Consider the following 16478-nt stretch of genomic DNA (forward strand, 5'->3'; position numbering starts at 1 on the left):
ACGTGCATTTGAATACATCATGAAACCCCAGTTAAATTAAAGTGGGAGTGTATAGAGATAAATGGAATCTATTAAGGTGCTAAGGACTAATATATCATCCGTCCGATAAGCATTCCTTTGGAGCGTATTCCCGGGGAGGATTATTCCCTCCCACTCAGCTTACTCTCCCCCTATTCAGCAGGGCCTGAAGGGCCCACTGTGTCAACATTCTCAGACTTGGCTAAGTGTCAGTCAGCCATGTTTTAGCATATGCCGAAAGGTCACTCCCTCCTCAAGCAGTCGCTAAAGACAGCATCACAGCATCATTCAAAGTTGTCGCCAGTAGTACTGTACATAACAACTGACTAGCATAAAAAGCAATATCACTTACATTATACTTTCTGTCTTTATCACTCATGTTTCAATTTTATGTTTTTCTCTCCATAAGCATACATCTACACACAGTACAGTTTGATAATGTTACTGTTCCTTTAAGAGTCAACTGCTTTTAAATGAATATATAACTAAGCAGAAGCCACATTTAAATAAAATTAAAAAAACGACCCAATTCACTGACCCTATGTAGAACAAAAAACCCACATCCAAGCCTCAGAATATCTTTTTGTCTGACTCCAGTCATTTAGCTTCATCACAGTCAAATTTATTCTGAAGCCTTGTGGTCTGAAGTGCTGTGAAATGCCCTTCTGAGGGCCCAGCACCAAAGCTGTGGCTTCACCATCACAACAAGCCAGAGAAGAAAATGCCCATACAGCCTCCAGCCTGCAGGATTTTGTGCATGTAGAAGAGATCTGACTTCACAAAATACATAAACGATAGCTGCTGCTCTGAGATGTGCCCTGTGAAAATATGTCATTTCTAAAAGTCTTAAAAACATCTTCATACCGAAATGTAAGAACTAGGACTACAACACAGAGGAAAGAATGACAATGACCTAACTGCCCTGTGAAAATATGTCATTTCTAAAAGTCTTAAAAACGTCTTTATACCGAAATGTAAGAACTAGGACTACAACACAGAGGAAAGAATGACAATGACCTAACTGCACTCCTGGTGGGCATTTTTTTTTAGTTAAAAAGGGTCAGGATTAGCAGCACCATGTTTTAAGTAATCCTCTGTCGATGCTCAAAACCTGGAGAGAAATCAAAACAGCTGTTTTTATTAGGTTCTCTTGCTGGAACATGTGGAACCACTTGTTGCACAAACAAACTGAGACAGATGTTGAGACATTTGCTGCCTTACTGCTGCCCTTTCCTGTCTGTGCTTAAGCATCTGCACGGCATGAAGGAACCAAGGCTGGCATGAGGCGGGAAGGGGGGGGGGGGCTCTGATGATGATGATGATGATGGAGGAGCATGAGTAGGGGGGAGCAGCTGAAGCAGCTGTGGGGAAGGCAGACGCTGGCAGGCTGATCATAGAGCTGTCCCCCCCCATCACCCACCACCCACACCGCTGGGCCGCTGACAAAGTGAGTGTAACTACAACCCAGCCCCTCCCAACTGCTCCCAGTGTTGTGTGGGAGGAGAGGAGCAACGTCCTCAGGAATGTGCACATAAGCCTGAGCGGAGGGAGGGAGAGATTCTCTCCTCTGCCCCAATGTGGATCTCATCACCTGCTGTAACTGTAAACATCCATCCATCCATTCATCCATTGTCCAACCCGCTTATCCTACTGGGTCACGGGGCCTATCCCGGAACAGGGAACAACCCTGGATGGGGGGCCAGCCCATTGCAGGGCACACTCACACTATTCACTCACACATGCACACCTAAGGGCAATTTAGCAACGCCAATTAGCCTCAGCATGTCTTCGGACTGTGGGGGGAAACCGGAGTACCTGGAGGAAACCCCACGAAGACATGGGGAGAACATGCAAACTCCACAAACATGTGACCCAAGCGGAGACTCGAACCCAGGTCCCAGAGGTGTGAGGCAACAGTGCTAACCACTGCACCACCATGCCACCCCTTAACTGTAAACATTGTCCACTTAATCTGACTGTGGTCATGAGGCACTGCAATACCCTCAAAAACAAGCAAGCAAACAAACAGGAAGATTAGATAGATAGATAGATAGATAGATAGATAGATAGATAGAAACAGAAAAACACATAGTTAAGTCTTTCTAGTCATCATCAAAGTTGTGCATCCAGATTTGATGAATGCCAATATTTTTTTACTTTAACAGTATTCCATGGAAGCAAAGACTGCTAGAAAACCTCGACATTAAGGAGAGATTAAACACCCAACAGACTATTCTGACCGCCTGACCCCTTAACTGATTTAACAAAATTCAGCATCAGACAACAGTAATGCAGCTCAGCTCAGCGCCCCGGCCCGGCTCAGCTCCCCGGCTCAGTGCCCCGGCTCGGCTCAGCTCCCTGGCTCAGCGGCCCGGCCCGGCTCAGCGCCCCGGCCCGGCTCAGCTCCCCGGCCCGGCTCTGACCCCAGCCTTGCTTTGTGCAGAGCGTATGCTGGAAAGCATAGCAGCAGCAGTTTAAGCAGCTTCACGTCACAAAGCCTGACGAGGCTCATTTTGGCTTAAAGGCGTGACAAGGGCACATCTGCCTTGTCGCTTCCTTACTGAGAGAACACATCAGATTTCCAAGATCACCGCTGCTGCCATCTATGCAGGGAACAATGTACGCAGCATAAATAACTAATGTCAATAACAAAAACTGTCATGATAATAATACTTATTCAAAGTCACATGCAAATATTCCAAAATGAAATCCTTCTGGACATAACTGAAGACATGGATAGTCACAAAGAGTAAACATTAACATAATACCTGGCCTTTGTCCATCAATATGTACATATATACTGTCAGTGTAAATACTGGAATAAGGAGTATTCAGTAATCACCCATAACAGCCTAAAATTATAGAGCAAGAGTTACCAATGTGACCCAGCCGACTTGCTCTTAGCGGTTTAGAACTGTGATTGATTAGCCATCCGATAACAAGCAGAGATTAAGAGGGCAAGTAGACACAGAGAGCCCGGGAAGGGCTTTGTGGCCCCATTGGTGTGTGCCTTGTGAGTCTGTGTGCATAATCTACATTCCACATGTAACCGATGCTCATGTTTACTATGTATCATTTTGCTAATTGCACAGCAGGGTGACATGCATGGGGATAAACGGCCCGGTGTGATGTTTTCATCTCTGCCGCTGTTGCCGTGCGCCCAGGCAAGACCCCGTGGTATTGTCATGTACGGTGCCGTTTGGGGCTAGGCAGCGCAACGCCCTGGTGCTGTTTTGCTTTGAGCGACACTGACCCCAGACAGAGCGGGGGCAACCTGCAACCTGTCACAGCCTGTTCCTCACACACAGTCCAGGGACCTGGCCTCTGCACGCCCCTGCTGAGCAAACACTAGCAGCTGCCCTGTGTTCCGGCACCCGCCGCAGGATAACACAACATTAGCACTTTCCCATCTTTGAAGCACGCACTGCGAGTCCCTGCTATCCTTTGTCTTAACTTCAGGAAGGAAACCCAATCCGCTGGCTGACAAGAGGCCAGGGGGATCCCAAGTGTGTGTGCGTGATTGTGTCAGTGTGTTTGGGTGTGTGCACACCGCACGTACGCACATGGGCCTCAAAATGGTTAAGGTGGCATGCATTTATGAAAGTAATTCTGCAGGTCCTCCAGTTAGCCAGCTGGCTGGCTGTGATTTATTAGCATGGGCGAGCGGGAGAGTGCAGCAATAACTTCCCCTTCCTTTCCTGTCCCAGAGCAGGGTGCCACGTGCCCGCGGTGACGCCGGGGCCGGGGCCCAGCGGGCGGGGGGGGGGGAGGGGGTGCGTGAGGCACCAGCGCCGCACTGACTGACACGCCGGAAATCGGACGGGAGGGTAACTTTCTACAACGACGTCAGCGGAGGCTACTAGGAAAGGGAAGCAGAGTAAATATTTACTGACACAGCAGAAAAGAGGGGTGTAAAGACAGGACTGGAAACAAAGGCACAGAATACAAGGAACAGCAAGCCAGGAAACGTGGCAAAGTGCTACATATCTCCCCCATTTGTAGCCATGGAAAAAAAAGATGAATAACAAGGGTGGGGGCATCGCGGGGACATCAGCCATAAGTCGAACAACATTTCTAATTTCTCTTTCGGGACACAGCTAACCCAACACTGGAGTTACTGGGACTGGCCAGTGAATTGCGTGTGAAGTTCAGAGTGAGCGGCAGGCATGTGGCTGGGGCGCTGCTGGCTGCGTGGAGGAAGAGCAGCTGAGGGACCCTCCTTCCGGCCTACTTGCTCCTACTTCCTTACTGATCCACAGAGATACTGTCCCCCATGCCTGCCAACCCTCACAACTTCAATGTCACTAAATAATAGCTCATTATGTCTTTAACTGTTATCCAAAAATAAGCTTGAATTAGCTTATTCCTTCCTAAATCTGTATCATTATTTCCATTCATCCATTTATGCTATAACTTCAAATCGATAATTTTGGTTAAGTTTCTGAAAGGTGTAAGCTGGAGCCCATCCCAGGCAGCACAGGGAACAAGGCTGGGATGCAAGCTGGACAGAACATCCGTCCATCGTATATGCACTCTCTCTCACTCTCTCTCTCTCACTCTCACACACACACACACCCTAACCCCTACCCAGCCATAACCTTAACCATAAGTAACCAACAAAATCCAAGACTGTTGGCATTTTAAGTTTTTTGATCGCATTCATAGATCTTTGTGGGGACCTGAAAAGTGGTCCCTGCAACGACAAAATAACAGGTTCTTATCTCTCTCTCTCTCTCTCACACACACACACACACACACACAGTGTTGAATTTTCATTGATATTTTTAAACTGTTATGTAGATGGAAACAAATAAAAAATGCTTTCTTGACATAACCACTGTTCTGACACAATAACCTAAGCCTAATACGGTAAGGTAACCAGTGAGAGGGCCACAGTGACTGGGATCCATCGGCTATCGAGAGCAGGGGTTTCTCTCACTGGACTATCTCTCTGCTTGTCTTGGGCTGCAAATAATTTGATCCGCAATACCTGCATACTTTCTCTTCTTTTACTGAGTAAAAATATTTTAATTGTAAAAAATACGGCCACTTGAAAAATGTGTTTATAGTGACTGTTATCGTTAAACCCATGCAACAGAAAAATTTAAGTAAATCTGATAATGTTCTAGACATTTAAATTAAACATTTCCATTTGATAAGACTTGAAGTAAACACACTGATAACATTACACACATGCAATTAGGGAAGAAAAAGATCTCTGCTACCAATTAATGGTGCATTAATTAAAATCCATTTTTTAAGAATATCAGAATGAAAATTCAGCAACTTCCAAGCTGAGTGATATCATTAAATGTCTTCTTATATATGTTCAGGTAAGCACTGACTCAACGCCATCAGTTTCCTGTCCCTTTGGCAAAGCTGTAAAATAGAAACTTAACCTCAATATTTTCCCTTTTAGTTCTGGGACTTGTTGGCCCATTAAATTCTCCTTCCCATGTGTCATCTCACATATTTCTTCCGTGAAATTTTAGTATAATTAAAGCTTCTTAATGATTTATAAGGTATAATAATAGCCGTGAGTATTTCAGAGCGGCCTAAACTGACACCCTTTGAGTACATACAGCAGATGACCCTGTTTTAACAGAGTTTTGGATCACTGACTCCCAGCTGGAAAAGTGGACGACGCCACTCATGTTGCCTTTGTAAAAGTCCGTGCTGCCATAACTCAGATGAAGTGACAAAGGCAGATGCCTGTCAACTGGGCCTGCCTGGTCCTCGCTGCCCTCCTTGGGGTACAAGGTCACAGCACACAACAATTACGATAACGACCCGCAGTTAATTCCATCAGCCTGGAGTGCGGCTACGGTGGCCGCGGCTCTGACCGCTGCCTCGGGTTACGTCCCGAGCACCGCGTCGTCGGGCTGGCACTTTGCGCTCTTTTTCATCGGAAAGCTGATAGCCGACACCGAGACTGAGGCGTGCAGTTGCGTGATTCACTTCGCTCTGCAGATAACGTGATAAACATAAAGATTCAAGCATACTGTCAAACTACTACAGCAGCCCCAAAAACACAACGCTCACAGTAAGGCAAATAATAATTATACGTTCATATTTAAAAGACCAAAAGAAGCATTAGCCTTTTATTTCAATGACCAATCCAAATAAATAAATACATTTAAAAAGCATTTCTTACAAGTAACTGCACCGAGTGAAGCCATCGATTTCTGGGTGAGGGCATGAGACACAGAGTGCGAGAGGGAGTGTTAAAAAAAGAGAGTTTCCGCGGTTCACTCCAAGCACAGAGTGGGCAGGCAGCGCTAAGGGCATTTCTGCAGACAAACACACAGCAACACAGCGACGTGCTAACGGGTCTCTCTCCTGACCCGGGCCACTGCATTTCCCACCTCTCGAAACGTGATATTTTATTCCAGCTTTCAGGATGGCTTGCCATAGGGGACACAACTTGTACTTCAGCAGAGAATGAGACAATGCTAATGATTATGACAGAAAGGCCTTTTCCCAGCTGCGGTCACTGTCTGGCTTTCTACACGAGCAACGTGCCTTTGCTTTCGGGGCAATAGGCTGCTCTGTCTTCCCGGAAAGCTGCAGGTGCTGAAAATATACAACCAACTGAAAGTAACTCCCCACTGCCAAACACTACTGTAACCACAAAAGAATAAAAAAAAAAATAATTCCAAATTATTGCATGCCAAATGTAACACATGCTACTGCGACATTATGGATCAGAGAGCACTTTTTTCCCTTGTCTCTTTCACTAACAGGTGAGGTGTTATCAAGCTAGAGAGACAGATCAATTAATATGATAAATGAAGAAGGCACATGCAAAATATTCTTAACTACAGAGAAAGAAACTTTAACATATTTAACCAGTAAGAAGTGCTGATTATTTCCTGATTTCATACAGTTTTAATAAGCACCCTTCATGTCTGATCTTTGAACATAACCTAGAAATTAAATGTTACAATGAATTTAAGTCAGAGAGCTAATCAAACTTTTAAATTAAAGGAGGCAAGATTCACATGTTTCTGTCTGTATCTAGTGTAAAGAGGAAATTAAATGGATCCAGCAGACATTATCTAAATTAATGAAATACTAGAGTAGGAAAATTATTCTTTACATTCATTTATTAAATAAATCATAAGACTGCCACATTTTGCTAATATAAAATTTTACTTTAGAATTTGACTATATTCTTGTTACATAATGGAACAGGAAAGTAACAACCTCTTTATTTATTTGATATAGTACTGATGTTACTATGATTGGAATGATTACTGTCATTGTGACTAAACTGAATACGATGATGGCTATCATAGCTATTATGTATCATATTAATAAGCTGATGCCAATGAGAGTAAGAAAACAAATAATAATAATGAGCTTTATCATATAGCTGAATAAAAATTAAATTATAACTATAAAAATATATAATTTACTCTGATATAATTATTCGTGGAATAGCAAATGGTTTAAGAAGAAATGTCCATTATATAAAGCAAGACTTAACAATGTGAAAGTAAATAAATTTCTATGCTCTTGACCTGTGACGTATCCGTCTCTCACGGCTAAATGGGCTCTTTTACTTTTATGTGACACAGTTTGATTAAAGAAAACTTTTGCCTGATATAAGACAGCGTGAATAGATGCATAAAACCTATTTTGAAACATAAATTCAATACTTTTACATGCAATATGTGAAACAAAAATCAACTGCACATTTCACTTGCATAACTCTTAATATGCAAATAAGATACACACAACTCGTTTACATTAACAATAACACAATTACACATTATAACACAAAGTAATTCATAAAAAAGGCAAGTATAATGAAGAAATAAAAACTGCTTTAAACGAAAATAAGCAGGGTATTCTGCACGGAGTGGAGCTTCCCCAATAAGGGTATTTCAGAATAAAATATAAAGCTAATTATTTAGAATTAATACAGATAATGCTTTGAAAAGATGTTACTCCATAATTTTATTTTCACTGTCTAGAAGCAGAAGAAGAGCAAAATGAAAAACCCACTATGACCTTTTTCCTAGAATTCCAAGAATTATCCCGAAATTACCTTCTCAACTATTAAAAACTGTCAGTCCTTTGGCAGAATATGGTAATTATTAGCTTTGTCAAGGCCATTTGAAAGGAAAACATTTTATTTACCAGTTTATAATCGTGAAAGACATTTATTCGGCGATAAAGGTAAGTTTGAACGCAGTGATTATCTTGTCATTTCGGAGTGTTTCTCCACCATCGCCACTAATTCCACAGTGAGTGGAGGAAGCGGCAGACTTCCACTGGCCGCTTTGTTCTGAGGCGCGCGTGACACCTCCAAACAATGACATAAACCACATTTACTGGGGGCCTCTGCTACATGTGCCAATTACACATATCAAAAGTGCCAAGAGACTTTTTTTTCTAAATGACAATCAAGCAATCAATAATTTAATATTATCTCATCAGATTCTCTCCTAAATGCACCTCATTTGCCATTAGACATAAACAATGGCAGTACAAATATTTTTTTTATAGCAGATACAAAGGAAAATGCATATTTTCTAAACACATATCTTTGTTGTAGCTTGACTTGACATTTTATACGGTATACTATATATATATATAAAATATAATGTAATGTAATGTATAGTGACGATATCTGATGGCTGAAAACAAGCAAGCTTTCTATAATCTTTGTCTTTCTTTTGTCGTCCTGCTCCACTGTCTTCTTATGCTCAAACCTCCTTCTCCCTGACCCAGAGGAGGGGGCTAAGCAATAGCTTCACAGCGAGGCAGACCACTGCCTGGAGACAGAGGCCACCAGAGAACGCACAACAACAGAAGGAAAGTTACAGCTATTTACTTATTTATTTTTTTAAGCAGCAGCACCGGCTGCTCCTATACTGTACCCCAGCCACCAGCTGTATACAGAGTTGGCTGTAGATGGGAAACAAACTAGCAAGCTGTAACTGTGCAGGAGAGTCTTAATAAGGAGTGCATTATTGATGAATGCAGATTTACAGAAATCAGACAAGAGTAATCGCTCCCCCCCCCCCCCCTCACCACCCAAGACAACCACCAACACAGCAACAAGCACTCAAACTGGGCTTCCTAGCAAAATGGGAAAACAAAGGATAGGCAGTGCCCCCTAGTGTTTTCATCAATGAGACCCGAAATGAAATCTGACAGTTAATCTCCAAAAATTAAAGAATGGGTATGAAAGGAGAAGTTAAGGTCATGGAGGGTTAGGGTGTCATGTCAGTAAGGAGCATTTGGAGGGGTGGGCGCTTCACAGAACAAGGGGATGGGGGTGGCTTTGCAGGAGAGGGGGCATTTAAAGATTTCTGACTCAGCCAAGATCATTTTAATGTTCCAGGCCCTCAGCTCTGGAGAGGGGAAGATATATGGGCTTGGGCTAACAGGCTATGCATGACAGCGGATGTCAGAAAGTGCAGAAGAGTCACTTGCTGTGAAGACGTCTAATAAGAGCCGCTGAATTCATCAGGCAGCAGGCATGGACTGAATGACTAAAGTAATGTGGCCCACACCCAATGCAAGAGTGCTGATTCAATAAGCCCCCAAAGACTAATAACTGCAACAGTTGCCCTTGCAAGAAGGAGTCAGCAGTGTGCCAGACCGGGGCTCAAACACTCAGGCAGATGGGAATGATCTGGTTTGGCTTCCCCGTCCGTTTCTCCTTACCTGTATCCTTTTCAGCTGATTACGTCAGTCCCTTTCTGGACAGAGAGGAGTTTTAAAAAACCCACCGTGAAATAAGGGCAGCACTCTTTGAATCCCATATTCAGCTTAAAGCCAGCTATGACATCAAAGAACAGCTTGATGCTACAAGCCAGGGACGCAAATTTCTCCCTCTCTCTCTCTTCAAAACCCCACCGTATTTCACAGCACATAAAACCTTAAAATGGCACATAAAACAGTTCATCTCTTTTTACTGTCAGCTTTCTGGACTTAAAAATTGAATGTTTTAGTGCAGGTACATAACCAAATCATAGCTAAGGAAAAAGCAAGACAAAAAAAGCACGTGTTTCACTAGGTAATCCATGCAAACGAGACATCTATAATGCAAGAACTGAGCAGCACTAAAACTTTGCACAAGCATTCAAACTGCACATAAATGTGTGAAAACACTTGATGTCACTTAATGTTTCCACAGGAAAACAGGGTCATGTTTACACAGTGTAACTCATTACGGTTACTTTCACACACAAAACTATCTGCAGAAATTTGACCCTGGGATTTCAAATGTAAGAACACTCTCGCCCCCAAAACACCATCAAATTCCCCTCCCTACACTGGGTTTAAAAAAAAAAAAAAAAACTACAGAGAGAGGGGAAGAGACAGGCACAGTGGGAGAGAGATCTAAAGTCACAGAAAAGTCAGAGAGTTCAGTGACATTTGTACAGAGCAGACGAAACATCTCACTCCCACTGGGATCTGCTTTCAGCCCACCCCCGCCCCCCCAAAAGATATTACTTGACTCACTTGCTGGGTAAAGCGGATTTATTATTTCTATTTTGATGTTGAGCGATGCCTGCAAGAATTGCCAACCCCAATTGACTTCAATTTATTTGTAAAATATGCAACAATATATTTATTTAATTAGCACATTCCCATAAGGAAATGTCATGATAAGCCATTTTGAAAGCCATTTATAGATGCCCCCCCCCTTTTTGTTAATAGTGATGTAGAGAGTGCCCACTCCAGTCTAGTAAGCGCCTGACCACCACCACCCCCACCCAACACCAAAGATGTGACCAAAGCATATTTTGGCTAAAAAATGCTAACAGCGAATCTCCGATGATTATATTTGGAGACGGGCACTTGATTTCAGCCGATGACGGGACAATGATCGACGTCGACCAGACAATGCCGTGCATGTGGAATCTCTCGGGTGGCCGAGAGACAAAGATGCAAACGTGGCTCGGAGCCAGAACAAAGGATGGCGTGAAAGCGCAAGTCTGCTCGCCACACGGCTCTCGCGGAGGGCTGGCCCAGGCGGGGGACGTGGCGGCGGCACTGCGTTGTCATGGGGGGGGGGCAAAGTCCTTTGTATCTCAGGTCACATGGGTGGCGGCCAAGCCTCCTTTTCCTCTTTGCAAATTATCGCCAAACGCACTCGCCGCCGTTGCCTCTGTGAGGGCCAGATGAGCGGACTGGGCTTTGTTTGGAAGCAATAATCAACCTCCAAGAGTCCAGTCGGAGAGCTGGGAGGATGAGAATGGCTGCGAGGAAGGCAGGAGGCAGGCAGAGCTATAGCCTGACATGAAGGGGGAAAAAAGCAAGCAGCATAGACAGGAGAGGAGCAGAGAAAGCCTTTTATATTTCCAAGATATAGATATATATTTCTCTCTCTCTCTGCACGCTGTTGTGAACCCTGACATCACAAGTGGGAGCGGCGGGGTGGGGGGGTACTGTGTTCGATTTTAGCTGCAAGCCTGATGATTCTCTGAGACTTGGGTATGGAGGGGATCTGCTGGATGGGTTGTGTGTGTGTGTGTGTATGTGTGTGTGTGTCTGTGTCTGGGTTATGTATATATTACACTGTAGGGAGCAAATGTCCCCACAATGTAATAAAACCATATTATTTTGGCATTGTGTGGGGCATTTTTTTGATCCCCAAAAAGGGAAACTTAATTTTATGAAAATCAGTGCCTCCAATCAAAAAAAAATAAAAAATTTAAAAGTCTTGTATTTTGTTTAGCTACTTATGATTTAAGGTTAGGGCTGCGTGGGGGTTAAGGTAGTTATAGTTGGGTTTAGGGTTATGTCTTTAGAAATGAATGGAGAGTCCCCACAAAGATATAGATATCTAATCTGTGTGTGCGTGTGTGTGTGTTTTCTGGCTCTTGGCTAGGGTTTAATAGAAGGAGCTGCTTCATCAGACAGTGAGAAGGAGAGAAAGATGGGGCAAGAGAGAGAGAGAGAGATAGTGAGAGATAGACTAATAATTCTCCTGCAATGTTGGAAAAAGTACAACATTATTAAGATATTGGCGGTAAAGTTTTAACTTCCCCTGGACTGAAATGTTGGAGATGAACTCTGGGTAACACTGACTTGGGGAAAACAAAGTGATCAATGCAAGAGCTCACCGGGCTCCCTTGGACAGGCCAATCAATGCTGGAAAGAACCTTGCCCAGGGCTTTATGCAAATAGAAGCACGTCCTGTAACCTCGGAAGCGAACATGCGCAATAGATCAATGGGAGCTGATAAAAAACCTTACAGCTATATCAGCCTCAGCCAGTAAATATGTAATGATGAATCCCCAAAGACTCAAGTGAACTCTTAAACTGGATTTCCACACCAGGATGAAGCGGAGGGGCGGGGAGTGGCACACAACAAGAGAACAACAACAACAGCAAATTCAAACGATCCCATCCAATGAGCTAGAAAGAATCTCCAAGAAAAAAGAAAAGATAAAAATAAAGCTGCAATTTTCAGTACTTGAAATATAATGATTAACATAATGTCTGAAACATTACAAAAGAAAAAAGCAAGAAAACAAATAGACTAAATAATAAACCAAAGTCACTGAGAATATCATAAAATACTTCACGGTGGATTGAAAACACAATGTGTTTTCACAGAAAAATTCTCTAATTACTGTACATACAGTAAAGTATATATAGATTCAGCTTGGTTGCAACTTGCTGGTAATGATAAAAATTTAAGAAAAAAAAGTGTTCTCTATACTGCTGTATATTACTGGTAAATCCTGGAAATAATCATTTAAGCAAATTTCAAGACAGCATTAATACATAATAAAATCAAATGATCTCAGGGTTATTCTTAACAATGACAATACTCTTTAAGACTGTATTTCAGCATGAAAATATCTTCAAAAGCTGCCAATCCTGCTGTTTCCATGTCAAAATTATATGAATAATAATAATAAATAATAATAATAATGGGAAAATTATGTTTACAGAACAACTACAGAGCATCCTCCACTGACATATTAGCAGTACGTGAAGCAGAAAGCCCTGATTCCATTTCCATTTAGCAGTATTTCAAAACCCACCACAATTAAACCATAAAGTTTCTTTACAGATCAGCATCTTTTGAATTTAGGAGTCTGCGAATCCTTACCAAGGCAGTATATACCAGCCCACAGACACAGAGAAAAGCAACACATCCTTTCATCAAAAATAAGTGGAAAAGAAACTACAGATGTCCACATGTGGCCCCATGAAATGTTTAATTTATATAAAAGAAAGCCGATTATCATCGGAATGAAAGATTCAGTCGTTCTAGACTATAAACATTAGTGCTGGACAAGGCGCGCATTCTCTGCTGCTGTTAAGAGCAATCAGCTGATTAGCAAACCCGTTTCTGAGGAAAACAGCAAAAATGCTTAGTGATCAACAGAAGATAATAGTCAGTATGCTTAGCTGTGGTTACAGCTGTAGGGAGGTGCACTGGCCAGAGCGGACCAATGGTTCTCTCATTTAGCTGCTGGACCTCCAACTGTAAGAACATCTAAGAAGCTGTTTATCAACAACAATGAGCAGTGATCACCTGAAGATTAGCCAGCATTTTGATGCATTTTTCCTGTTAAAAAAAAAAAAAAAAAACATGTATGAAACATTTTCCTGGTTTGTCGTGTTACTGTCCACCCATCTTCAAACTGCTTATCTTGGTCAGGTTTGTAGGGAATTGATGGTGGGGGCCGGAAGCCTTGTGCCCAGTACAGGGCACAAAGACAGGATGCCAGTCTGTCACTGTAGTCATATTACTGTCAATACAGATTCAATCATATTTTTCAATACTGATATTTTCCAAAATTAATAAATTCAAAAACCGCAGCCAGTTGCTGGTTTCCCCACATAATTACCTTCTCAACACAAGATGCCACCAAAAATACAGATCATCAGGCTATACGTAGCAGGCTTTCAAAGCACTGAGTTGTAATGGTAATTACGAGCTTCTGTGTCTGAAATCAGTGGATATTTTATACAAACCTGTTACAACCTTGATAAGATGCATTTACAGTGGGTAAAACTTTTCACTTTAATATGACATCTAACTGCATTTGTTTACACACAAAGTTTGTGTGTGACAGTGTGTGTGTGTCTGTGCTGGGGTTTGGGTTGATCTGGGCAGAGTTCTATGGCTGATGACAAAATATCTGCCATAGAACATATCTGCCATGTTTTAATCAACAGAGCTATTTTATTTATATTCTGAACAGGACTTGGCAGAAAAAAGAACATAAGGGTCCCATTCATATCAGCTTCGGTCATTTAAAACGGCTCTGAGCATAACTGGTGACAAAAACTCAGCCTTCTAGGCGCAACAACATAAAATAATTTGCTTTTGCCCTAAAAACAGCATGACAGATGCCTGGGTGGTATTTATGCATCAGTTACTTCAACACAAAAATGGATACTGACTCTTCAGAGAACAGCACCTAAATATCGCCGCTACAGACACTCTCTTCCTAATCTGCTCGTAGGAGGTATCCGTTTAGACATTGCTCGTGTGCAAAGCACCTTGACGACAAATTGAAATCAATTAAAAACATACGTGGATGGCCCACTGCTGACAGACACAAGGTGCTAGTGCTGGCCGTAATGGCTTCAGTGCAAAAGGGAAAAGAAAAAAAAAGTCCCAGCCAATTGGGTGAGCAGGTTCCCCCCATGTCCCCCCATGTCCCCAAAGCACAGGCCTCTACAGGGAGTTGGGCAAAAGGGAACCTCGATAAGGGCAGCATGCAAAATACGACTACAAAAATCATGGGAAAGAGAAAAAGATGCCGCATATTGAAGCCAGATCTTTAATGCTATTGTGCATATTCCTTTCAAACTATCAAACATAATTGATTTCAGGCAATGTCATTTGCTTCCCCACATAATGCAGGTAAAAATTTAAATGGAAGGGCATGAAGGACATTTGTACATAATAATGGTCAATGGAAGAATTCAGTGGTGGTACAATGCGTCGTCTGGAAGAATGTCCTTGGTCTATCACTGTAGCAACCAGATGAAGGTATGGTCATTTATAGACAACCAATCAATTTCAATGAAAATCAAACCTCAAACTACAGCGATTGAATGGCAGGACTTGCTCATGCACATTAACAGATAGGGATCCTCATCTGGTAGCAATTCTAACAAACGGATTGACGGAGACAAATGAAAGATAATATTTCTGCTCATGATCGGGCAGATACATACACACATAAACACACACCCACGTACCCGCCCACATGCACACACAGACACACAGTCAGCAGGGCGCACGATGCGCACAAACAGGGATCTAGCTCAGCTGAGAGCTCACGTCCCGCTGTGCGGGCTGGCAGACACTTTTGTCATGGTGGTCCTTTTGTTTCACTTCAAACAAAATGGGAGGCTTTGCATACAGCTCCACTAATTTCTGCTATTGCGCCCCTCCATTTATCATCGCCTCTCACCCTCGCCTCCCTAATGTGTTTCTGATTGCAAGACTAAATACTCCTCTTCTGCTATCTGGGATGCCGGCCGTTATGGGCAATAGCTGACGCAAAACACAGCCACTCATCAGGAATGAATGCTTCCCGAAATGGGGATAACTGAGAAAGTTTGGGGCATTCCTCACCGACAGGGCAGAGCCACACTCACAGAGACAAAACTCTGTGACCATACCAAACACAAACAGTGACATTCAACAATTAGCCAGAAAATTTACTATTCGCTGATGTTTTGAACTACAAGCATGAGTGTGCGTCCCAGTCTTTTGTTTTGGCTCTGCCACTGTCGCAAATATTCTGAGGAAATAGGCAATGCGTCACTACGACAGACGAGAGGCACCCCCCGCTCCCCGTCACCGGTCTCAGTATGTCCGAGGGCACCCGTCTGAAAACGCACAAGTTAATTTCCCCAGTGGCTTGCTGCAGGAAACTGACGGGAGGTGAGACATTTCCGGTGCGCCGTGTGTTCGGTGGCGCTCCGTCTGTGCCAGCTGTGGCCGCGCCAGGCTTTGGATTCGGGCCGGAGGAGCCTGCGGGCGAGGGGGCAGAGCTGGCAAATGAGGAGCTGCGGAGCCGCGCCACACCAGCGCAGGAAGAGCGGAGATGGAGGGAACTGTGCAGCAAAACCATTCTGCCACACGGCATTTCCTGCTCAACAGGAAGCTTCCAGGCTCAAGGGAGGCGGGCGAAAGCGGCGCGGCTCGCAGCCAGAGTGCGGACGGCAGACAGCTCTGGACCTCGGAACTGTCCAAGTGGGTTAGACACAGCGGGGGTCTGTCTGACAAGCAAGTAAGGGTAACGATGGCAGGGCTCAGGCAGGTGGGAGGCGGCCCAGAATAAATGCTCCCTGGGTTTATGCAGTTCTTCCAGCACTCTGGTGCTCAGCATCAGGCTGGGGGATGCGTGTGTGTGAGGTTTCAGCATCTGTAGCTTCACATACAGCCAATCACTGCACCTACCAAGCTGGTCCCCAGTCAAAGAGCCAGTCGCTTCCAAAGGGTGCTGCCATTT

At 43.5% G+C, this 16478-nt stretch overlaps 1 protein-coding gene across 7 annotated transcripts in view; it reads right to left on the reverse strand.

The window, feature by feature from the left end:
• arb2a (ARB2 cotranscriptional regulator A) overlaps positions 1–16478 on the reverse strand; it is a 133182-nt gene that overhangs the window by 46515 nt on the left and 70189 nt on the right. The window lies entirely within an intron of this gene.

The sequence above is a fragment of the Paramormyrops kingsleyae genome, chromosome 2 (assembly GCF_048594095.1).
Source record: "Paramormyrops kingsleyae isolate MSU_618 chromosome 2, PKINGS_0.4, whole genome shotgun sequence".
In the NCBI taxonomy this organism is placed as follows: Eukaryota; Metazoa; Chordata; class Actinopteri; order Osteoglossiformes; family Mormyridae; genus Paramormyrops; species Paramormyrops kingsleyae.